The sequence below is a fragment of the Sus scrofa genome, chromosome 1 (assembly GCF_054392235.1).
Source record: "Sus scrofa isolate SSC_HxYL_T2T_F1_AM1 chromosome 1, Sscrofa_HxYL_maternal_Yorkshire_Landrace_v2.0, whole genome shotgun sequence".
NCBI classification, from domain to species: domain Eukaryota; kingdom Metazoa; phylum Chordata; class Mammalia; order Artiodactyla; family Suidae; genus Sus; species Sus scrofa.
Window position 1 is genome coordinate 181,385,703 of NC_139383.1, and position 24,877 is coordinate 181,410,579.

The window sequence follows — 24,877 nt, forward strand, 5'->3', positions numbered from 1 at the left end:
TCCCTCTCTAGTCTTGCTATCCCACCAAAGTGGGTAAAGTTATGTGGCACTTGTGAAGGACACAGCCCAGGTATACAGGTCCTCCGAAAGACTGATTTTAATTACAAAACCATAGTAAGCATCTCTTCTTCCACACCTTACAACTGCATTGGCATGGCTTTGGTATAATATTGGATTATTACACAGCTGAAAGAACTGAGGGATACAGACTATCTAAGAAGAATTCTTACAATAATCTAAAGGCAACAGGAGAAACAAAAACAAGGAAACTAGAGGAATTTCAAACCTATGGCAACATTAAACAAGCTTAACTCCTAGCCAGATTAACAGAAATCCTCAAACTGAAGGCTTATTTACCTCAGTTCCCATTATCCAACACATCATGTCTATATTCAACAAACAATTACAAGTCATGCACAAAGGCAGGAACACATGGGCTGAAGAGACACAAAACCAGAATCAGATATGACATAGACATTGGAATTATTAGATGGTAAAAACTTAAAATAACTACAATTACTATGTTAAAAACTTCTGTGGAAACCAGACAGCATACAAAAAAATGGGTACTGTGGACTGAGAAATAGAAATTATAAGGATGAAATTTTAAATGCTAGAAATAAAAAATATAGTAGTTGAAATTAAAAATACCTTTGATGAGTTTAACAGTAGACTGGAAACAGATGAGGAAAGAATCAATGAGCTTGAAGATGGATCCATATAAAGTCACCAAGCTGAAATGCAAAGAGAAAAAAAGGAATGAAAAAAATCAAAAACAAAACAAAACAAAAACCTCAGTACATTCAAGAGCTGTAGGTCAATTTTTAAGAAGATCTTGAAAAAATACAGAGGAAAAAAGATCTTACCTATGGAGAAATGAGGTTAATAAACAGCAAATTTCTTGACAGAAACCATGTGAGCAAGACAAAATAGGAAAAGAATATTTAAAATATTGAAAGGAAAAAAAAACCCTAGCAACCTTCTAGTGACTTTACTCTTCAAAATTGTGGGAGATTAAAGACTTTCTGAGACAAAAACAACAGTGTGTTTATTGATGCTGGACCTGCTCTTCAAGAAATGTTAAAAGTTGTTTATTGAATAAAAAAATGGTCCAAGTCAGTGAAATGTAGAATTTCTAAATACATTAGAAAATAAATTCAATTGTAAAAGTGAAAAAAAAATAATAAATATGTTGTCTATAAGAAATTCACTTTAAATATAAAGACATAGATTCAAAGTAAAGGGTTGGGGGATGATATACTAAAGCAAAAGAAAGCTGAAGTGGCTGTGTTCTTTTCAGATGAAACAGACTTCAGAACAGGAAATAAGTCAGGGACAAAGACGAGCATTTCAAAATGATCATAGAGTTAATTCTCCAAGAATGTATAACCCTAATGGTATACACCAAAACTGCCCAAGCCTGTTCATTTATATGTAAAGCAGGAAACACTCACTAGAGGATTTTACAATTATAAAAAATATGTAAAGAGACCATTCAATGGGCAATGTATCTTATTGTTTCTTAGTATGGTATATCTGCCCAAGATGATCTGTTTCCATTTTCATTTCCACTTTCACTTACTGCTACTCTTCCTTAAGCCTGCTTACTGCAGCCAAGCCGATTGCCAATGGTTTCATAAATGAGCCCACATTCTTGTTTAGGTATTCACTTTTCACATGTACAGGTGTCCTTCAGTATTCACAGGGGATTGGTTCCAGAAGCCATGATGTATACCAATATCCATGGATGCTCATGTCCTTTATATAAAATGGCCATAGTGCAATGAATACAGTTGACTTTCCTTCATCTGCCAGTTTAGATATGGAGGTCCAACTGCATGTTTATTGAGAGAAATACATGCATGCATTGACCCACACAGTTCAAACCCATGTTGTTCAAGTGTCAACTGTGATTTCTTCTGAGTGGAGTGATGCTCCCTGTCACCAAACTCAACCTACTACCTTGCAAAATCTTCAAAAACCTACAAGGAATTGATACTCTATTAGTTGCTATGTTTTCACTGTTTTCATATAAATTATAGTTAACTTTAATTAGAATTTATTTTATTGCATTATGTATCATTTCCCTCGTATCTTTTCCTCCATTTGTAGTGGGAGTTCCTATTATAGAGGGATTGCATGATACTTCATTTTTAACTCTTTGCACTTAGAGAAACAACTTGCATGGGACAGTCTTGATAATGAAAGGACACTAGATTACTCATCATTCCCAGAGCAATGGATATACATTTTTCTTATCTTTACATGGCTTATTTTTCTCTAATTTGGATATTTGTTTCCTCTCTATGGCTGATAAACTCTTATTCATAATTGATGATTTGCTCAACTGTAGCATTCTTGTGATTCATTTTAGATGTTTAATAATTGTAGATTCCATGTTTAGGTTTCTGATCCATCTCAAATCAGTTTTTGAGTCTGATATGTGAAGTGGCAAAAGTTTATTTTCTCCCATTTATTAATTTTTTTTTGGTCTTTTGAGGGCCACACCCAAGGCATATGGAGGTTCTCAGGCTAGGTGTCTAATTGGAGCTGCAGTTGCCAGCCTTTACCACAGCCACAGCAATGTGGGATCTGAGCCCATGACCTACGCCACAGCTTCTGGCAATGCCAGATCCTCAACCCACTGAGCAAGGCCAGGGATATAACCTGTGTCTTCATGGATGCTACTCAGGTTTGTTAAGCACTGAGCCATGACGGGTACTCCTATTTTCTCCCCATAGTCTTTATTCCATTGCTTCAACACACCACTTGCTGAAAAGATTTTTCTCTCTCAGTTGAATTACTTTGTTGCCTCTCAAAAATATTTTGATTATAATTATGAAGAGCTATTTCTGGAATCTCTTTTGTTGCATTGATCTATTTGACTATTTTATGCCCACACCATGGACTTGCTTACATTAGCTTTATGGTAAATCTTGAAGCCAAGTAGCAAAAATCCTCAAATTTTGTTTTTCTTTTTCAGTAATGGTTGACTCTTCTATCTAGGTCCTTTGCATTTCCATATAAATTTTAGTATTAGTTTGTCAGTAATCACAGAAAGCCTGTTAGGATATTGATTGAAATTGTATTCTGTCTTTGATTAATTTGGAGAAAATTTATTTCTTTAAAATATTTCATCTCAAATTTCTCTTACAGTTTTGTAGTTTTCAGAGTAGTGGTCTTGCTCAGCTTTCATTACATATATCCCTAGGTGTTTTATTTTTATGATATTGGGAATGGCATTGATTTTCAAATTTCACTTCACAATTGTTTGTTGCCACTTTATAGAATATAATTGATTTTTATATTGATCTTGAATTCCAAGACCTTGCTGAAATCACCCATTACATGTGCTATGTGTTATTGTCTATGAAAAAAATTTACTTTTTCTTCCCTCCCTCTCATTTTCCTTAAATACACTGGCTAAGATTCTTAGCACAAAATACAGTGTGTTGAACAAGAATGGTGAAAAATACAGAGCCTTTTATTCTCCTCAATTTTAGTGGTGGTGAGTCATATCTAATATTTCAACAGTAAATCTGATATCAGCTGAAAGTTTTTCACAGTTTTTATTTTTTTTAAGATAGAGGGTATTTTCTTCATTTCTAGATCCTGAGAGGTTTTTTTTTTTTTAATCATAATGAGTGTTAGATTTTATCTAATCCTTTTTTTGGTCTCTGTTAAGATAACCATATGACTTATCTCCTTTATTCTTTTTAATAAATGGATTCTTTTTAATGTAATGGATTACATTCATCAACTTCTGAATGTTAACATAATCTTAAATTCTTCTCATAAATTCTACTTAGCCATTATGCATTTTCTAATTACACATATTTTAGATTGTCTGGTATTTTCCCTCAGGTAATTATCATTCTGCTCATTTGTTTTTTTACATATTTTTTCCTCTCTAATTCCTTTAGGGTAGTTTCTATCAACCTGTTTTTATTTTTTTAATTAAAAAAATTTTTCTTTTTCACAGCTGTACCTGCAGCATATGGAAGTTCCTGGGCTAGGGGTTGAATTGGAGCTGCTGTAGCAGGCCTATGTCACAGCCGGGGCAACACCGATTTCAAGATGCATCTGTGACCTACAGTGCAGCTTGCAGCAAATCTGGATCTTTAACCCGCTGAGTGTGGCCAGGGATCGAACTTGCATCCTCATGGAGACAGGGGTTGGTTCTTAACCAACTGAGCCATTATGGGAACTCCTCAACCTGTTTTTAAATTCACTGATCATTTCTTCTGCAGTGAATTTAATTCTAGTGTTAGATTGTTAGGCCAATTTTTATATTGCAGTTTCTAGAATTCTAGACGTTAGTAGTTTCCTTTTCTCTGCTGAGATCTGTTGTTCCTGTAAATCTCTGTACCTATTTAGGATAGTTTATTTATTTTTTAATTTTTAGGCCTACACTTGTAGCATATGGAGGTTCTCAGGCTAGGGGTCAAATCTGAGCTACAGCTGCTGGCCTACACCACAGCCATGGCAACATGGGATCTGAGCTGTGTCTGAGAACTGCAACACTGGATCCCCTACCCACTGAGTGAGGCCAGGAATTGAATCTGCATCCTCATGGTATACTAGTCAGATTCGTTTCCCCTGAGGCATGACGGGACTCCTAGGATGGTTATTTTAAAGTTCACATTTACCAGTGCACTGGTATTATGAGCTTAGGTCCCTTAGAAATCTGTCTGCTGAGTCGATACATTATGATGCCACAAAACTGGAATAATGGAAGTAACTCTGAAAATGGTTAAAAAGTATTTCGATATCCTATAGACCAAATGATGGGGATTACAGGCTTTGGAATATAGCGGAGTTTTAATTCTGGCTCTAAGCCACTTAATTCCTACATGGCTTTGGTAACATTACTAGACAGTTCAAATCCTTGATTTTCTACTCTTATAAAATGATAATAATTACTTCATATAACAATTTAAAGTTTTAAACAAAGATGTGAATATAAAGTATATGGCCTAATGTTTGGTATCTAATAACCATTCAATTCATGGGGACTGCTTATTAATATTCTTAGCCAGGAGGTGCTGTGCTGCACTGAACAAGAGGGTCCTCTATGGGTCACTGTTGACATACTGATCTTTGAATTCTTATAGAATTCCTATAGAATTTTATTGTAGAGGCATAAACTAAGGTTAATGAAAGAAGGTCAAAGAAATATATTAAAGTTTTCTTAAGTATGGAAGCAAGTAATTAAAGTAAACACAAACTCTCATATAAGGATGGTTTGGTTTATAGCTTTTTATAGTTCATGCTCAACTTTGAGGCCATTCCTCAATAACATGAGCTTAGAGATATCTCATGTTATCATGTTGTCTTCTCTTTTTTTTAGAAACAAACAAACAAAAAGGCATGAGAAACAGAAATTCAAGCTCTACATTTGATTAAGGACATCTGTACCCTTAATAATCAGATATCTAAAAAGGCTGCCACAGCAGTAGGAAAAATGCTAAAAGGGGCTTTTATGACTCTAAATTCTTGGATCAAGCTGACTGAGGAAAGTTCTTATTCTGAAGAGCAAACCAACAATTTTTATTTTGTGAAACAGGCCTGAGTTTCACAGGCAGAGGGTTTCATTTTCCCCTCTTCCCAATGGAGTAAGAGGGAGGGCAAAAATAAGTGCACTGGAAATGTGGCATGGCAAGAGCTGTTACATGTAGCACTCTAGCTGGAGGTCTCTTTTTAATGGAAAAAATAGAGTTAAATCAACCTGGACATGAAGACAATGTAATCATAACCCAGGGAGAATTCTTGTTAGTTTTGTAATCTTGCTCTAGTGTCTATCTAATAAGTAGAAATACTGATGAAGAAATATTTCTTTTCATTTGAAGGCAAGTAATTTAAAAAAAGGAGTCAGTGCAAATATACTACATAGAAAAGAGGAGAAAAGGGAAAGATGGATTAAAAAAACTCACCCCAAATCATGTCAATGGTCAGATATACTGAGTTAAAACACCAGCATGACTGAGCGCAACTTAATAAAACAAGCATGAATTCATGGCTGAGAAATAAAAGCTCAATGGTTTAGAATGAGATCACAGATGTAGAAGTAGCATGAGAAATACAGAAGTGAAGGAATACTTAGAAGATAAAATAATCACAGAAAAAATGTTACCATTGACAGTTGCATATATGAAAATAGATATTTGTGGAAAATACAATAAAAGTTATGAAAGACAGATTTTTTTTTTCCTTTTTACAACTGTACCTGTGGCATGTGGGAGTCCCCAGACTAGGAGTCAAAGCAGAGCTGCAGCTGCATGTCTACACCATAGCCACAGCCACACCAGATTTAAACTGCATGTATGACCTACACTGCAGTTTGTGGCAACATGGATTCTTAACCCACTAAGTGAGACCGGGATCAAACCCACATCCTAATGGAGACTACTCAGGTTCTTAACTCACTGAGCCACAACAGGAACTCCAGGGCAGAATTTTTTTAAATGAGCAAAAAGAAATGAAACAAGTGATTTTAAGGGCTAGAAATAAACCAGTGTCTATAGAACAAAGGATCTTACATTAACCATAATTAGTGCCCTTAAAGAGAAACCAAAAATTAGAAGAGAAAATAAACATTTAATGATATATTTCTAGGGGAATTTCCACAAATAATAGAAGATTTGACTTTATTGGTTGAAATGACTCACTGGAGGAGTTCCTGTCATGGAGCAGTGGAAAAGAATCCGACCAGAACCCATGAGGTTGCAGGTTCAATCCCTGGCCTCTCAGTGGGTTAAGGATCCGGCATTGCTGTGAGCTGTGGTGTAGGTTGCAGATGCGGCTCAGATCTGGCATTGCTGTGGCTCTGGCATAGGCTGGCAGCAATAGCTCTGATTAGACCCCTAGCCTGGGAACCTCCATATGCCCAGGTGCAGCCCTAAAAAGACAAAAAAAGAAAAGAAAAAGAAAAGAAATAAATGACTTATTGGAGGAACTTTTACACAGAATGCTTAACAGTGAGACAAAGCCTGGTGATTACTTTGTCAAATATTAAAAAAAAAAAAAAATCTTTTTAGTACCTAGGCCATGTGATCAAGATAACAGTAGGTAAATAAAATAACAAGACAAGCTGATCTTTTTAAAAAAACAAATTCCACACGGGATATGGAACTATGCCACTAAATTACTCAGCAAAAATATGACCTAAAAATCTGATGCACAAATTATCATTTAACTCCTGAGGATATATAATTTTAACACATGCAAGAATTAAATGATGATCGTTTCTGTGGACAACATTTGAAGAACTGTTTTTCAGCCAAAAGACAGAAAAATGAATAGACAATGATGAAAGGACTGGTGCTCAATTTTGAATCTATTTCCTGAAAGGGAGGAGATGGAAACAAATTTAGGTTATTCCACAAAGTTGGGAATCAAGTTATATTGTATACAGATGTTTAGATTGTTTGCTAGGAAATTCAGGGAAATCAAAAAAGCTGTGGGAGAATTTGGTAGTTACCAAGTTACAGAATTAATTTTAAAATGTCAACAGTCTTTCTCTATAAAAATATTTTAAATAACAGAACACATGGAAATATTTGCAAGAGCAAAGGAAAGGATGAAGTATCTAGGAATAAAATGAAACAGGAAATGGGTAAGGTATATGTGAATAAAACCTCTACTCACTGACATAAAAGAAGAATTAGTAGACAGGCATACCTGTTAAGAATAGAAAGATTTACTAGTATAATGATGTAAATTATTCCTATAATGATCCATAAAAGATACAAATAGGAACTGAAATTTAAAAAACAAGAAATGCTCATTATAATATTTGAATGGAAAATATTCTAAAAAGAATAAAAAATGAAATCAGCACTCCCAAATAAAAGCACATATTATCAATCTAAAGAAATGAAACCATGTGGTACTCATAAGTGACAGGTTCATCAGTGGAGAATAAAGGGTCTATAAATAGAGCAAAGCCATAGAGGAATTTATTATAATGTCAGCCATGTTTTTTATTCTGGAAAAAGTATTTTTCAATAAATGATGTGAATATCATCTAAGACACTAATTTGATGCGATCTCACTATTTACGCAAAGACGAATTTCCAGGTAAATCCAAAATCCTTTAATTTCTTTCCCCAAGGTAAAAAAAAAAAAAAAAAAAAAAAATCCTGCCTGTAGGCTGAAGTTTCACCAAGTTCCAGCCTGCCCTTCCTGAGAACCTGCCCTAAGGATTTTGAATTAGCCTAGCCAGCCCCACAATTACATAATCCACTTCCTTGCAGTAAATCTCTTATAAACTCAATATGTATATTTCCTACTGTTTCTGTTTCACTGGTTGAACCCTGAATCTTACACTTGTATGTAATAGGCGTAGCTAATTTTGTTCACAGACAACCAAATTCCTTTACATAATAGAGAATTATGTTCCTGAGCCCTGACCCTGGTCTCTCTATACTTAGTTTCTAAGTTTAAGTGTGGAAGTGAGCTTAAATATAATAGTGAACAATGACTAGTCCTGATTTTGCCTTGCGGCATGGATTGAAATAGTTATCAACAACATGATGTTTTAGGTGGGTATAGAGTACCTAGGAAAACTGAAGTAAATGTAATTCATACTGAGATGAATCCAATTTATTCTAGATTTAACCATTCTACTGTAGATGAACTTCTGTTTTTCAGTTTCCCCCCCTCAGTTTTCTTATAATAATATTAACAAAAAGTTGCAAAGAGAATTGCTGCTCACACCTTCTGGTTCAAGACTTTCTTTAAGGCAGTGGTTCTCAACCCTGGCTGTATGTTCAAGTGACCTAAAGAACATTAAAAAAAAAAAAAATACTGACGTCCGGGTTCCATCCTCAGAGATTCTGTATTAGTTGGGAGTTTGCCTAAGAGAATAGGCTTTTAAAAAAAGCCTTCCCAGATCAGTCTAATGTGCCCCAAATGCTGACAACCTCTTATAACTTGTAGTGAAATTATTTGATTTTAAGATGTGAATATGTTTATTTTCAGTAGGTAAAGACAAATTGTTTTTAGAGTAGTTATACAATCTTTTATTCTTACCTTTGTAAAAAAACTTCCCTTTGCTCTCTTAGTCATCTTTGTCTTACATCTTAACTTGTACCAGTAAGGTGCTTATAAAGATAACAAATTATAATATTATATTTTCCTGATTATATTTGAATTTATTTATATTTAATATGTTTATAAAGTTCAAACATTTCAAGCTATCTTTTCTTTTAAATACCAGTTCCTATGTTTTGCCTATTGTTCGTTAGGGTAATTTATATATTTTAATTAATTCATAGGAATTAATTCAATTTTTTAAAAAAATTATTGGAGTATTGTTGAATACAGTGTTGTGTTTCAGGTGTACAGCAAAGTGAATTAGTTATAAATATACATACATCCATTCTTTTTCAGATTCTTTTCCCATAGAAGCTATTATAGAATATTGAGTAGATTTCCTTGTGCATACAGGTTGTTGTTAATCATCTATTTTATATATAGTAGTATGTATATGTTAGTCCTAATCTCCTAATTTATCCCTCTCCCATATGATTCCCCTTTGGTAACCATAAGTTTGTTTTGCCTGTTTGGTGAATATATTCTTTGGTATAATTTTTATTATTCTATACATTAGTGAACTCATGGATATTTGCCTTTGTCTGTCTGCCTTACTTCACTTAGTATGATAATTTCTAGGTCCACCCATGTTGCTATGAATGGCATAATTTTGTTCTTTTTATGGCTGAGTAATATTCCATTGTAAATACATACCATATCTTCTTTATCCATTCCTCTGCTGATCAACATTTACATTGTTTCCATGTCTTGATTATTTCAAATCGTGCTGCAATGAACACTGGGGTGCATATACATCTTTTCGAATTACGGCTTTCTCCAGATATATGCCTGGAAATGGGACTGCTAGATCATGTGGTAGTTCTATTTTTAGTTTTTGAAGGCTCCTCCATACTGTTTTCTACAGTGGTTTCACTAAGCTACATTCCCACCAACAGTATAGGAGGGTTCCCTTTTCTCCATACCCTCTCCAGCATTTATTGTTTGGAGACTTTTTGATGACTACTCTGACTGGTATGAAGTGATATATCACTATAGTTTTGATTTGCATTTTTCTAACAATTGTGTTGTTGAGTATCTGTTCATGTTCTTTTAGGCCAAAAAGGAATTATTAGATATTATGAATTCTAATTCATTGTCAGTGTATGCAGATATCTTCCCCAAGTTTTCAGGGCTTTTTTTTTTTTTTTTTTTTTTTTTTGTAACAGAGAGGAAAACTCCATTTTGTCCTAACCCTAAATAGATTTCAAGACATCCCCTTTCTCCTCCTTTACCTTCCATCCAAGGAAGCCAGTAAGAAAACCCAAGTGTACCTTCCCTTGCTGCTTGCATGAAGTTGAAACCACTGTCTGGAACCTTCATCCTGACCCCATTTTTTAGCCGTAGTACAACCTAAATCATCAGCTTGCTTTTGCCAGACCCTCAGACTAGCCTGTCCTTGCCTTGATCTCCCTAGAAAGTCCAGTTGTGTAACTTATCATTCCATATCCTTTTGGTGTTTGCAACATTAGCCTCCATGATAGATTGTTAAAATTAACTATAATTACTAAAATTTATGTTTTCTTTCCCATATTAACTCTTTTTCTAAAAGCATTAATTCTTGTTTGTTCAACTGGATATCTGCATTCCTTATATATTTTAGATTTTTGGTAGTCTTCTCATACTTACTAATGAAGAACAGGAAGGAAAATAATTGGTAGCTGTAGAATTGATATCATTGGTATAATTAAAATTTCTCCCTATAGTAATGTATGTAGATTATGATCATAAACATCTTCATTCTGATGATTGGGCAGGGAAGAGGATTATGTGCAATTTTCTGATTATCGGTTTTCTTTAAAATGTTAAGGTAGTTTGCTTTCTGGGTTTGGGGCTATACATATCCCATTGTGTCCAGAATTTATATGGCCCACTGCCTTATTTTATCATCAGCAACTTGTTTATCAGACTTATGTGTCAAATTTCCTCCTTACTGCCCACAAGCAAAAGCTACTGGCAGCAATGCTGAGATGTGACGTAACCAATCTGTAGTTCTTTCACTGGTATCCTAGTGACACAATATAAATCTTGCTTTTTCCTTTGCAACATGATTACTCTGTTCCTGGGGTTATTCAAAAGGCTTTCCTTGACACCTTAATATTTATGATGTCTTTTTGATCACTAATTAGTTTCAAGTTCCTAATTTCCCTCTGGTTTCTTTTACTATTTTTATATCTGATTTATTTTCCCAGAAACTCTTCAACATTATAGTGAAACCACAGAATATGTTTTGGGAATTAGCAGAGTATAAGTTCTCCTGTCTCGGCATAGAAAGAATTCAGCAAGAGGCAGAGTGACAGGTAGGGAAAGAGTTTAGGATAGGATACTTATGAGAGGATACTTGTGAGAGATACAAGTGGATGAGCAAGGGCATGCTGCCTCCCCCAAACTTAGTGGGCTACAGTTTTATAATCAAAAGAAAAATGGGGAGGGGGAGAAGATTACCTTCTTCCTCATTCTTGAGTAGACGTCAAGTTTCCATCATCAGTTCTCCTCCACAAGGGGCAGGGGAATTTTCTTGACCTGCATTGTCAAATTGGGACTGTCATGGCACAATAGATATGAGCAAAAAGGCAGTAACATATGCTAAACTATGATAAATCACGTTAGATTTCAGTATAATGTCACCTTTCTCTATATTTTTGTTTCTTGGTATGTGCAGAGAAGCCTGTATAGAAATCATTGACTTACCTCACTGGGCAGGATATGGTCTCATATTACCATTGTTTTATTGTTTGGGGACATGTCTCATGATTCTATTGCATGGTTTTGCTACTAAGCAAGACTTTCTTGAGTGATCATTAAACTCACAGGGGTCTCCCATATATTTTTCGTCACTAACAATCCCCTAGTGTGATTAAGTCCTTAATCACTTACTTTGCCCCTTTACTCTGTCCCTATACCTGCTAATGACTCTCATTTCAGTTCTCTTATAATGACTATGGATCCATTTGTATTTTTATATTGCTTCTGTCATTCCAGTGAAATTTTAAACAGGGAGGATAATTATCTATCAGATACCCTGAATTGTTCTTTTACCATAAATCTGAACTTTGTCCTTATTTTATGTACTGGTTCTGTCCTTTAAGTTTGCCTACTTTTAATTTCATGGTATCATTCCTGGGTTTGAATTTTTAAAGTAGGCTCGATCTCTCTTCAAGATATACTTCTGTTGATTAGATTTTATGCAACTATGCTTTGGGCATTTTCCTTCTCTGTCTAATATAGTTTTCCTAGTCTGTAAAAACTATATGTCAGCCATATTATATGTTCTGTGTACAAGTACTGAATAACTTTATCATTACTCCCAGTTGACACAGGGATGCTTATTATTAGAATAAATTTGATCTTAGTCTTGCAGTATTTAAATATACAAAGCTCAGATTTTGAGAACAAATTTGATTTTCAACTTAAAACAGTGCAACAAAACAACCAAATCATAGTCCTGGCCACAGTGAATTATGTTATTATAGCTCCTCTTCTCCAAAAACTCTTCCCAAATTTGTTTACTTTTTACACAAATTCTCTACTTTACTTCAACATGTTATCCTTTAATTTCATACATTAAAGAGCCAGGTTAGTGGTTTAGGTTTTTATGAGGAAATGAAGTAGGAGTTAAGAGCTATCAAGGTCAAACCCACAAGTGTCAGGCCAGCTTCAAAATCAGGGTTACTTGAGACCAAACAGGACAAAAATAAAAAAGAAAGGAATTTATTGTTTTTGTCTAGCTTACTTCATTTAGTATGATAATCTCTAGGTCCAGCCATGTTGCTGCAAATGGCATTATTTCATTATTTTTATGGCTAAGTAATATTCCATTGTATATGTACATATTACATATTCTTTATGCAATCATTTATTGATGAACACTTAGGTTGTTTCTATGTCAAATATCATATGATATTATGTATATGTAGAATCTAAAAATGATAAACAAATGAACTTATTCACAAAACAGAAACAGATTCACAGATACAGAAAACAAACTTATGGTTGCCAAAGAGGAAGAGGGGGATAAATTAGTAGTTTGGGATTAATATATCCACACTACCATATATAAAACAACCAACATGGATCTATTGTAAAGCACAGGGAACTATAATCAATATCTTGTAATAACCCATAAGGGAAAAGAATATGAGTGTGTGTGTGTGTATATATATATATATATATATATATAATCACTTTGCAGGACACCTGAAACTAACACAACATTGTAAATCAACTATACTTTCATAAAAAAAATAACTAGCAAAGGATATGAATAATTTAAATATCCAATAATAGGAAAATAAAATAAATTAGATAATCATACATGACATATAAAATTTAGAAAAGTTATTTTTAAAATGTATTTAATGTCCATTGAGATTTCTCCTTTAGCATTTCTTATTTTATTTATTTGCATTGTTTGTCTGCTCTTCTTAGTGAGTCTGGCCAGAGGTTTGTCAATTTTTGTTTACCCTTTCAAAGAACCAGCTCTTGGTTTTACTGATTTTTTCTATTGTTTTTTGAATCTCTATTTTCTTGATTTCCTCTCTGATCTTTATGATTTCCTTCCTTCTGCTGACTTTAGGTTTTGTTTGTTCTTCTTTTTCTAATTCATTTAGGTGGTGGGTTAAATTGCTGATTTGAGATTTCTCCTCTTTTTTGAGGAAGGCCTGTATTTCTATGAACTTCCCTCTAAGAACTGCTTTTGAGACATCCCATAGATTTGGAATGGTTATGTTTTCATTATCATTTCTCTCAAGGTATTTTTTAATTTCCCTTTTGATTTCCTTGTTGACCTACTGTTTTTTTAGTAGCATGTTGTTTAGTCTCCATGTAGTCAGTTTTTCCTCATTTCTTGTCCTGTGGTTGATTCCTAGTTTCATACCACTGTGGTTAGAGAAGATACTTGAAATAATTTCTATACTCTTAAATTTGTTGAGGTTAGCTTTGTGACCCAGTATGTGGTCAATCCTTGAGAATGTTCCATGTGCACTTGAGAAGAATGTATATCCTGATTTTTTTTTGGATGTAAAGTCCTAAAATCTCAATTCTAAATTTTCAGTCTAACTTTTCTATTGTGTCCTTTAGGATCTCTGTTGCCTTACTGATTTTCTGTCTACAGGATCTGTCCATTGATGTAAGTGGGGTGTTAAAGTCTCCTACAATTACTGAATTCCTATCAATTTCTCCTTTTATGTCTGTTAGTATTTGTTGTAGGTATCCAGGTGCTCATATATTAGGAGCATATATATTGATGATTGTAATATCATCTTCTTGAGTGGATCCTTTTATCATTAAATGGTGTCCTTCTTTGTGTTTCTTTTTGGCCTTCATTTTAAAGTCTATTTTGTCTGATACGGGTATTGCAGTTCCTGCTTTCCTGTCTTTTCACATTAGCATGAAATGTGAACATGATACTATATATTGAAAACCCTAAGGATTTCATACAAAAACTACTCAAACTGATTAATGAATTCAGCAAAGTAGGAGAATATGAGATTCTCATTCATAAATCAGTTGTATATCTGTATACTAAAAATGAAGTATCAGCAGTCTCAGGGGAGAGGATTAAGATGGCGGAATAGAAGGACTGGAGCTCAACTTCTCTCCTAAAAACAAAATTCACAGCTAAGGGCTGAGCAATCTCCACTCAAATGGACTGGAAACCTTAAAAAAGATACCCTACTTAAGAAAAAGAGGAGGCCACATCAAGAAGGAGGAGGGGCGATTTTGCGATATAAACAACCCCACACCTCCCAGGTGGGAAGCTCCACAGACTGAAAACTAACTGGTTCACAGAGACTCACCTACAGGAGTGAGAGTTATGAGCCCCACATCAAACCCTAACATGCGGGGATCTGGCACTGGGAGAAAGAGCCCCTGGAGCATCTGGCATTGAAGGCCAGTGGGGCTTGTGCTCAGGAGCTCCACAGGACTAGGGGAAACAGAGACCCCATTCTTAAAAGGTGCACACAGACTTTCACGTGCACTGGGTCCCAGGGCAGAGCAAGGTCTCCATAGGAATCTGGGTCAAACCTGACTGCAGTTCTTGGAGGACATCCTGGGAAAACAGGGGTGAATGTGGCTTGTTGTGAGGGAGGGACATTGAAGGCAAAGCTCTAGGGAATATTCAGCAGCAGTGCCCTTCTCAGGAGGTGGCCATTTTGGGAAAATCTGGCCCCACCCTGTCACTCAAAGCTGAGAAGTCCCAGAGCAAACAACAATCCAGGTGGGATCACAGCCCCATCCCTCAGTAAACAGGCTACCTAAAGACCTCTCAGGCACACAGCTGCCTCTAATCCCATCCATAGACTAAGCCTCACCCACTAGAGGGATTAGAATCAGCTCCACCTACCAGTGGGCAGGAATCAGGCCCTCCCATCAGGAAGCCTACAGCAAGACCGCCCCCCCCCATACTGACTTCAGCCACAAGGGGGGCAGACACCAGAAGTAAGAGAGGCTACAACCCTATAATCTGTAAGAAGGTCACCACACCAAAAACCTATAAAAGTGAAAAGACAGAGAACTATAACTCAGATGAGGGAGAAAGGAAAAACCCCAGAAAATCAGCTAAGTGATAAGGAGATTCTTAGCCTCCAGGAAAAGACTTTAGACTATTGATGCTGCAGATGATGCAAGACATTAGAAATAAACTAGAGGCAAAGATGAATAACTTACAGGAAACACTGAGAAAAAAGATACAAGATATAAAACTTAAACAAGAAGAGATGCAAAATACAATCACTGAAATAAAAAATTCACTAGAAGCAGCTAACAGCAGAATACAGAAGGCAGAAGAATGAATAAGCGAGGTGGAGGACAGATTAGTGGAAATTACAGATGCAGAACAGAAAAGAGAAAAAAGATTGAAAACAAATGAAGAGAGTCTTGGGGAACTCTGGGACAACATTAAATGTACCAACATCCATATTATAGGGGTGCCAGGAGAAGAGAGAGAGAAGGGGACAGAAAAAATATTCCAAGAGATAATAGCCAAAAACTTCCCTAACATGGGAAAGGAACCACTCACTCAAATCCAGGAAGCACAATGAGTACCATATATAATAAACCCAAGGAGGAACACCCCAAGACACATATTAATCAAGCTGACCAAAATTAAAGACAAAGAGAAAATCTTGAAAGCAGCTAGGGAATAGAAACAAGTAACATACAAGGGAACCCTGATAAGGTTATTGGCAGATTTTTCAACAGAAACTCTGCAGGCAAGAAGGGAGTGGCATGATATACTTAACGTGATGAAAGGAAAAAACCTCCAACCAAGATTACTCTACCCAGCAAGGCTCTCATTCAGATTTGAAGGAGAAATCAAAACCTTCACAGATAAGCAAAAGTTGAGAGAATTCAGCAACACTTAACCAGCTTTACAACAAATATTAAAGGAACTTCTCTAGGAAGAAAAGAAAAGACAGCAACAGGAAACAAAAATTCCGCAAATGACAAGGCTCACCAGTAAAGGTATATATACAGTAAAGATATGAAATCATCCATGCACAATTATACCACCAAAATCAGAAAGCATGAGAAGAGGTGGACAAATGCAGGACACTGGAGATGAACTTGCAATTAAGAGAACAACAACTTAAAACAATCTCCTATACATATAGACTCTTATATCAAAACTTCAGAATAACTGCAAACCAAAAATCTACAATTGATACACAAACAAGGAATCTCTGAAGAAGAAATATATCTCCTAGTAAATAAGTGCATAATCCACCATGAAGGGGGTCATTTGACATCACTCTTGGAATGCTGAAGTCTTCTTAGATCTGATTCTGATTTCCTCTCCTTCAAAGAATTTATGACAATTATAATTAAATAATGCAACTGTACAATTAAATAATACAGTTCTACAATTGTATTATTAATAACCATTTCTCTCCATGGTACAATGTAAAGTCTATAATGTCTTGTTTATCACATCACCTAGAATGGTGTAATGCCTATATTGAAGAATCAATAAAATGTAACAAATTGTGAGGACATATTTACATAGTTACACTGTTTTTTAACCAATTTATGCATTTTATATTTTACTTATTTTCAGAGGGTGTGTTATTTTTGTTATTCTTACCAGTTAAGTTATTCTTTTTATTATGCTATATAAAATATTTAATGGTATATAAGGCTTTCTTCTTTATAAATTTTAGTTGCATAATATACACAATTTTAATATAATGCTAATTTTTAAGGAAAAATTGAAATGTAATAGATAATACTAAATAGTAAAGACGAAAGCCATACAAAATGGGATAAAGGATAGAATAAATTTCCTATTTGTCTCAGCATATTTTCCATTCCACTTCTCCAGAGGGAGTCACTTAAAATCCATGATATAATAATCTGTGTGAATGTAATTGTGTTTAAATATATATATTTTATTCTATACAAGAAATTAAAATAAAATTAAAAAAAATAAAGTGAGGCAGGCATATAAAAAAAAGAAATATAGCAGTCTCATTTGGCTTTAGTTCTTTCTCTGAATTGGTAATGATAACATTACTAACAGTAAAAATAGCAGCTAGCATGTACTGGACACTCAGATGTGCCTTAAACATTCTCAATGTCTTACTTCTGCTTTTACCACTATATCACCTTAACATATTGTCTTCATTGAACATGATATTCAAAATAAAATTAAATAAAATTAAAAAAATAAAAATGAAGTATTATAAAAGGAACATAAAAAGAAATACCTTTTTACATTACACCCCCAAAAATTAACTACCTAGGAATAAACCTGAACAAGGAGGCAAAAGACTTATTTGCTAAGAATTATAAAACACTAAGCAAGGAAATTAAAGAGGATTTAAAGAAATGGAAAGATATTCCATGCTCCTGGATTGGAAGAATTGAAATTGTTAAAATGGCCATACTACCCAAAGAAATCTACAGATTCAATGTGATCCCTATCAAGTTATCCATGACATTTTTAAAGAACTAGAAAAAACAATCCAAAAATTTATATGGAACCATAAAAGACCCAGAATTGCCAAAGATGTCCAGAAGAGAAAAATCTAAGCAGAAGGCATAACTCTCCAAGACTTCAGACCATGTTACAGAACTATAGTAATCAAGATACTGTGGTACTGGTACCAAAACAGACACACAAAACAATGGAACAGAATGGAAAACCCAGAAATATATCCAGACAACTATGGTCAATTAATCTTTGACAAAGGTTGCAAGAATATAAAATAGTCTCTTTAGCAAGTGGTGCTGGGGAAACTGGACAGCTACATGTAAATCAATGAAACTGAAACACACCCTCACACCATGCACAAAAATAAAATCAAAATGGCTGAAAGACTAAAACAGATGATAAGACACAATAAAACTCCTAGAAGAGAACATAGGCAAAACATTCTCTGACATCAACCATGCAAATGTTTTCTTAGATCAGCCTCCCAAGGCAACAGAAATAAAAATAAAAATAAACCAATGGGGAGTTCCCGTCGTGGCGCAGTGGTTAACGAATCCGACTAGGAACCATGAGGTCGCGGGTTCGGTCCCTGCCCTTGCTCAGTGGGTTAACGATCCGGCGTTGCCGAGAGCTGTGGTGAAGGTTGCAGACGCGGCTTGGATCCCGCGTTGCTGTGGCTCTGGCGTAGGCCGGTGGCTACAGCTCCGATTCAACCCCTAGCCTGGGAACCTCCATATGCCGCGGAAGCGGCCCAAGAGATAGCAACAACAACAACAAAAGGCAAAAGACAAAAAGACAAAAAAAAAAAAAAAAAACCAATGGGACCTAATCAAACTGACAAGCTTTTGCACATCAAAGGAAATCATAAAAAAAAAAAGACAACCTATGGAATGGGAGAAAATACTATCAAATGATGCAAATGACAAGGGCTTAATCTCTAAAATATACAAACAACTTATACAACTCAACAGCAAAAAAACTAACATCCCAACTGAAAAATGGGCAAAAGACCTGAATAGACTTTTCTCCAAAGAAGATATATAGATGGACAATAGGCACATGAAAAAATGCTCAACATCACTAATTATTAGAGAAATGCAAATCAAAACTACTAGGAGGTACCACCTCACACTGGTCAGAATGGCCATCATTAACAAGTCAACAAATAACAAATGCTGGAGAAGGTGTGAAGAAAAGGAAACCCCCCTACACTGTTGGTGGGAATGTATATTGGTACAACCGCTATGGAAAACAGTGTGGAGGGACCTCAGAAAAGTAAATATAGAACTACCATATGACCCAACAATCCCACTTCTGGGCATACATCTGGACAAAACTTTAATTGAAAAAGACACATGCACCCGTACATAGCAGCACTATTCACAATAGCCAAGACATGGAAACAACCTAAATATCCATCAACAGATGAATGGATTCAGAAGATATGTTATATATACACAATGGAATACTAGTCAGCCATAAAAAAGAACAAAATAATGCCATTTACAGCAACATGGATGGAACTAGAGATTCTCATCCTGAGTGAAATAAATCAGAAAGAGAAAGACAAATACCATATGATATCACTTATATCTATAATCTAGTATAGAGTACAAATGTACCTTTCTACAGAAAAGAAACAAAGTCATGGACTTGAAAAATAGACTTGTGGTTGCTGAGAGGAAGAGGGAAATGAGTGGGATGGACTGGCAGTTTGGGGTTAGTAGATAACAAACTATTGCATTTGGAGTGGTAAGCAATTAGATCCTGCTGTACGGCCCAGGAAACTATATTTAGTCACTTGTGATGGAACGTGATGGAGGATTATGTGAGAATATATACACACTTTGAGGATACCAGAGTCACCCTCAAACTCCACTTTGATCCTGCTCATTCTCATTTAGTAACGATCCTGGGAGATGTTCAATGGGGCATCCAAAATTTTTATAAGCACCTATATAGATGTTAAGAGTTAGTAAGTATTAAGTAGTGCTTCAGAAATAAAACATTCTGTTGTGAATCAGAACAACTCTGCCTTAGTGTAAAAGTGCCCAGTACCGTATTTCCATTAGGGGAAGCAGTTACAGATAACTCTGGTCACAATAATTTCATGTTACTATTAGCTAATGACTTATAGTATCTGTTAGTTATGCAGAACATTACACCAGAACTCAGAAAACCCACACTCCACAATATGAATTACCCTAGTGCCCTAAAAACATTATCTCCATTTAAATTTTCTCTCTCTTTAAAATTATTACGCAGATTTTTCTAAGGTATTATTAGAGTGATGATGATTCATCATTTATAAATTATAACATAAAGTGTAAGGGGAAACAGCAATAAAAAAGTAACTATGGTTAATATGGAATTTCTGAAGGTTAAAGTAGAAGAAATCCTTTGGAAATGCAACATTTTAAAAATGTATTTTAATGAAATACACATTGCTTAAATGATTAATGGAAGGAAAAATTCATATTAAATCTTCAGACTATTGGGAGATCAATATGGCAGAGTAGAAGGGCATGGAGCTTACCTACCCCTAACACACATCAAAAATACATTCATGTCCCAAGCTGGAGTTCCCATCGTGGCTCAGTGGTTAATGAACCTGACTAGTATCCATATGGAGGCGGGTTCAATCCATAGCCTTGCTCAGTGGGTTAAGGATCTGGTGGTGTTGTGAACTGTGGTGTCGATCGCAGATGTGGCTTGGATCCAGCATTGCTGTGGCTGTGGTGCAGGCCGGCAGCTATGGCTCTGATTTGACCCCTTGCCTGGGAGTTTCCATATGCCATGGGTGTGGCCCTAAAAAGACAAGACAAAATTTTTTAAAAAAATGTAAGACCCGTTTTTAGCTCATGGGACATACACACACAAATACATTCATGTGGAAGAATTCTCTCTCTCAAAAATAAAAATAAAAAATAAAAACTGAAAGCTGACAGAAGATCTCTTTCACAACCAAAGTTGCAAGAGAGATTCCCATACAAGCAGGTGCCGGGGGGAAAGCAAGACAGGTCCTGTGCCCCTGGGAGGGAACTATGAAAGAAGAAAGGTTCCCTTACCCTGAGAACCCCTTTCATGGCTGGAAGGCTGGCCAGGGAAGATTAGTGACCTGGACTTTGCAAAAGAGGAGAATTCAGGTGGTGGCTTGCTAAATCAGGGAAGAAAGAGACAGACCTTAATGGCTGCCACGTTGCTATACTGCCCAGCCTAAAATGTGTCCCAGCTAGTATGAACAGTGACTAGATGCTGAAACTCAGGCTTCATGACACAGGCCCAGGGAGAGGATTCAGTTTGGCTTGCAGAGACAGCCCAGAAGAGGCTGGAATGTGGTATGGGCCACTATTGTTGACATGCACTGGATGGGGCATGGGTCCACCATAGGAACCTCCTTATCAGCACATGATGTAGTAGAGGGCATGGGTCCAAAAGACACCCTCATCCCCACCACTGTGAGTGTGCTGATGGTGATTCGTGGTTTGGGTGGTACAGACTTGACAGGGGCAGGGCTGGGAGGCTGGGCTCACAGCACCAGAATTGGTTAGTGCACACAGCATGTGGCTGGCAACATCAGAGAATCATACATCTTGGGTGGACAGCTTCTGGGGAGGAATACACAGTAACCCCCTTCACAGTGGGGGAGCTTTAGTACCACCTACTTCATACTACAACTTGTTACTTGATATGAGGCTTCTAGTCCTACAACTGGGGAGCAGATCCTGCCCCTGACAGAGTTGAGAACATTCACAGAGCAAAGTGGAGGTCCCACCTAATATCAAGTGCAGGCTATGGTCACCACAAAACTAACACACACCCCTATCAAGGAGACAATAGCCAGCACACTCTGAGGAAAGACATGGCAGTCATACATAATAAAAACAGGCTTCACACCAAAAATACTGGACTCACAAAGCCTACATAAAGATACTCCTACAAAAAAAAAAAAAATCCAATAAGATCAAAGTAGATTACTATTTCTCCAAAATTCGATTCAGAAAAGCTTAAAATGAAAAAGCAGAGGAAACACTTTCAATTAAAAGAACAAGAGAAATCTGCTGAATGAATAAACAATGAAATGGACCTTTTTTTGAAGAATGGTGAATGTTTGCAGCTCAATTTCTTTATGGTCCATTCCTATAGGACCTAAGAAGTCGAACAGTCTTCTTTCATTTATACTTTTCCCCACAATAGTTCAAAATGTCAGTGAGTATGCCGGTATAGTTACATCTCTATTCCTGACTTCTGCTTATATCATTGATTAAGTTCCCAAGTTACACCTATGACCTCTTTATCAAGTGGTTATACAGCTGCACCATTAGTGTTCAGAACAAGCATTCCACTTTAGGATAGGCTGAGAATTTTCAAATTTTCAAGTTTCATTTTTTTGCCCAATAATTTTTTTTCCAATTCATTTCTCTTCTCTTATTTTACTGTTAATAGTTAGAAGCTGCTCCTTCAACACTTTACTTGGCAATCTCCTCAGCTAATTATACAATTCCATTGCTTACAAGTTTTAGTGTCCACAAAATACTACAACACAATCCAGCCATGTTCTTTGCCTCTTTATAACAAGGTTCACCTTTCTTCTATTTCCTAGTAACATGTTTGCATTTCTGTCTGAGATCTCACCAGAATGGCCCTTAACATCCACATTTCTACCAACATTCTGCTCATGATTGTTTACGTGTTCTCTAAGAAGATGGAAGCTCTCTCTCCATCTCTTTCTTTTTTGCTTTCTAAACTCTCATCAAAATTGCCTTCAACATTCATATTTCTAACATTCACTTCACAAGCCTTCAGCTACTACCCATCACTTGGTTCCAAAGCTGTTTCCGCAATTTTAGGTATTTGCTACAGCAGCATCCATTTCTTGGTACTAATTTTTTTTTTGAGTTTTATTACATTCATAGTTGTACAACAACCGTTACAACCCAGTTTTATAGCATTTCCATCCCAAACCTCCAGCACATCCCCCCATACCACAACCCGTCTCATTTGGAAACCATACATTTTTAAAGTCTGTGAGTCAGTATCTGTTCTGCAAAGAAGTTCATTGTGTCCTTTTTTTAGATTCCACATGTAGGTGATAGCATATGATGTTGGTGTCTCACTGTCTGGCTAATTTCACTTAGCATGATTTCTAGGTCCATCCATGTTGCTGCGAATGCTGTTACTTCTTTCCTTTTAATGGCTGAGTAATAAACTATTATATATATATATATAAAATATTCTATTGTGTATATATATATATATATATATATTATCTTCTTTATCCACTCCACTGTAAATGCACAGTTAGGTTGTTTCCATGTCTTGGTTACTGCAAATAGTTCTGCAGTGAACATTGGAGTACATGTATCTTTTCAAGTCATGGTTTTCTCTGGATAGATGCCCAGGAGTGGGATTGATGGATCAAATGGTAATTCTATTTTTAGTTTTCTGAGGAATCTCCATACTGTTTTCCACAGTGGTTGCACCAGATTATATTCCCACAACACTGTAATCGAGTTCCATTTTCTCCACACCCTCTCAAGCATTTATTATTTGTAGACTTTTTGATGATGGCCATCTGGCTGGTGTAAGGTGGTACCCCATATTGGTTTTGATTTGCATTTGTTTAATAATTAAAGATGTTGAACATCTTCTCACGTGTTTTTTGGCCATCTGTATATCTTCTTTGGAGAATTGTCTGTTTAGATCTTCTTCCCATTTTTTGATGGGGTTGTCTGTTTTATTGGGGTTGAGTTGCAGGTGTTTGTAAATTTTGGAGATTAATCCCTTGTCACTTCATTTGCAAATATTTTCTCCCATTCTGTGGGTATTCTTTTTGTTTTACTTAGTTTCCTTTGCTGTGCAGAACCTTTTAAGTTAATTAAGTCCTATTTGTTTGTTTTTGTTTTTACTGTCATTACTCTAGGAGGTGGATCTCAGAAGATATTGCTGTGGTTTATGTCAGAGAGTGTTCGGCCTATGTTTTCCTCTAAGAGTTTTATAGTATCTGGTCTTACATTTAGGTCTTTAATCCATTTTGAGTTTATATTTGTGTATGGTGTTAGGAAGTGTTCTGATTTCATTCTTTTACATGTAGCTGTCCAGTTTTACCAGCACCACTTATTGAAGGGGCTGTCTTTTCTCCATTGCATATTCTTTCCTCCTTGTCACAGATTAAATGACTGTAGGTGTGTGGGTTTAATTATGGGCTTTCTAACCTGTTCCACTGATTTATAGTTCTGTCTTTGTGCCAGTACCATATGGGTTTGATAACTGTAGCTTTGTAGTATAGTCTGATGTCAGGGAGCCTGATTTCTACAGCTCCATTTTTCTTTCTCAGGATGGCTTTGGCTATTCTGTGTCTTTCATGCTTCAAAACAAACTTTAAAATATTTTTTTCAAGTTCTGTGAAACATGTCCTTGGTAATTTGATAGGGATTGCATTGAAACTGTAGATTGCCTTGCATAGTGTATTCATTTTGATGATATTGACTCTTCCAATCCAAGAGCATGTATGTCTTTCCATCTCTTTGTGTCATCTTTGATTTCTTTCATCACCATCTTATAAGTTTTCAGAGTACAAGTCTTTTGTCTCTTTAGGTAGATTTATTTGTAAGTATTTTTTTTTTTTTTTTTTGATGTGATGGTAGTGGGATCGTTTCCCTAATTTCTCTTTCTGATTTTTCATTGTTAGTGTATAGAAATGCAATTGATATCTGTGTATTAATTTTGATGCCAGATGCTCTGGGGGCTCTTTCTCCCAATGTCAGGGAGTGGGGACCTGAAGTGGGGACTTCTAAACTCTCACTCCTGTAGGTGAGTCTCTGTGATACAGCTACTTTCCAGTCTATT

At 35.8% G+C, this 24,877-nt stretch overlaps 2 long non-coding RNA genes across 6 annotated transcripts in view; one reads left to right on the forward strand and one right to left on the reverse strand.

Annotated features, from left to right (window-relative positions):
* Positions 1-24,877, forward strand: part of LOC102162695 (uncharacterized) — a 704,814-nt gene that overhangs the window by 659,034 nt on the left and 20,903 nt on the right. The gene's annotated exons all lie outside the window — the stretch shown is intronic.
* LOC146406898 (uncharacterized) overlaps positions 1-24,877 on the reverse strand; it is a 465,910-nt gene that overhangs the window by 32,219 nt on the left and 408,814 nt on the right. For both annotated transcript variants that reach the window (XR_014817940.1, XR_014817939.1), the window contains 2 exons: positions 11,539-11,616; positions 652-734 (listed from right to left, as the gene is read on the reverse strand). This is a non-coding gene — a long non-coding RNA (uncharacterized LOC146406898). The remainder of the gene's footprint in view (positions 1-651; positions 735-11,538; positions 11,617-24,877) is intronic.